The 1477-nt window shown below is 37.3% G+C and overlaps 1 non-coding gene across 1 annotated transcript; it reads left to right on the forward strand.

The window, feature by feature from the left end:
- The first annotated feature begins 991 nt into the window (after positions 1-991).
- Trnaq-cug (transfer RNA glutamine (anticodon CUG)) lies at positions 992-1063 on the forward strand. Its single transcript has one exon. It is a non-coding gene; the product is annotated as a tRNA-Gln (tRNA).
- Positions 1064-1477: the final 414 nt, after the last annotated feature.

Genomic DNA, 1477 nt, shown 5'->3' on the forward strand with positions numbered 1-1477 from the left:
ATCTTACGCTATAATTATGTCAGAAAAAGAGCAGTGGCACGATGGTTCAGATTGAATGTTATGAGGTTATTTGGATCTGAGAGTCTTTAGCTATGGGTCAGAAAACAACTCTGGCATGTTCCTAAAGAGATTATTTTGGGGGTTTATTTTGATCGTTTTATCTACAGGTAAAACAAATAGGACTGACATATGCAGAATGAGATTGTTTTGTGGTTATTATGATCGTGTTTAGGAATGGCTCAGAAGCAAATTGCTGTATGGCTATTGTTTTATTAAGGTTTCACTGACACAGTATACAAGAAAGGCAGTTGTGTTTAAAACGAAGGCGTTGTAAGTTGTGAAAAATGTATAGACCATTATGGAAGGAGGGAATGATTGTGTGCATACTACGAACAGTACTGTGAGCCATCAACAACAGCAGGGTATAGTTTTGAATTCATCTACACAAATATTGTGATTTTGTGATTGTAAGAACATCCTTTGGTTATCTTGGTGAATTATATGTATTTACACATTTTATTTTATTTTTCAATGCAGCAACAACACATCCATGTTAAAGGACAAACTTAATTGTGATTTGTAGACGTTGTTTCAGTTACATTATTTCTAAATAATATATCTTTCAATCCCATTAAGTCAAACAAAATGTATCTCTATTTGCTATTTGACTTTTGAATCCAACTGTTCACTCACCTTAAAATAATGTTTGTGTTCTAAATGGTCACACTGAGTTTTATTACTGACTGTACGTTATTTAATCTAGTCTGAAGAAGGTATCATAAGCCGCTCCCAACCGGCCTCTGTCTAATTTGGCGTAAGTGGCGTCTGGCTCAGTGCAGTAAAGACGTAATTTGCTGAGCACGAGAGAAGCAAATGCCAGTAACCTGAACAACTAATCTACATTATTCGGCAATACCCGACTTTAAAGATATCTGCCTTTCCGTCTAAGCCATCTTGCAAAGCACCCTAATTCGGGCAAGGCATTTACAGCGGTTCCATGGTGTAATGGTTAGCACTCAGGACTCTGAATCCTGCGATCCGAGTTCAAATCTCGGTGGGACCTAATATTTCAAGTGCCGAAGTAATCACTACTGCTGATTGTGGGCAATAACGGAAAGACAAGACAAGACAAGACAAGACAAGACAAGACAAGACATGAATATAGGAGCACCCTTCCACTTACCTACACACCAAAAATCAACAACATGACTGCGTGTTGTGCAGATCGAACACTTTCCTGGATGAATTTCGCAGATCAACATAGGTGTCATTTGAAAACTAATTGGTTCAAACATAAGTTCATTTTAACAAAGGTTACACTCATGACATGTATACACAATACACAGGTAACAGCAACAAGCTAGAAGCTTATAGTGGTGTTCCTGCATGGACAGTACAACGTAAGGCGGTAACTGCTGAACAATTCCTTTCAATAAACCAAATCTATTAATAACGTAATAAACGTTGCATAATGATT

Source organism: Littorina saxatilis, linkage group LG4 (genome assembly GCF_037325665.1).
Source record: "Littorina saxatilis isolate snail1 linkage group LG4, US_GU_Lsax_2.0, whole genome shotgun sequence".
In the NCBI taxonomy this organism is placed as follows: Eukaryota; Metazoa; Mollusca; class Gastropoda; order Littorinimorpha; family Littorinidae; genus Littorina; species Littorina saxatilis.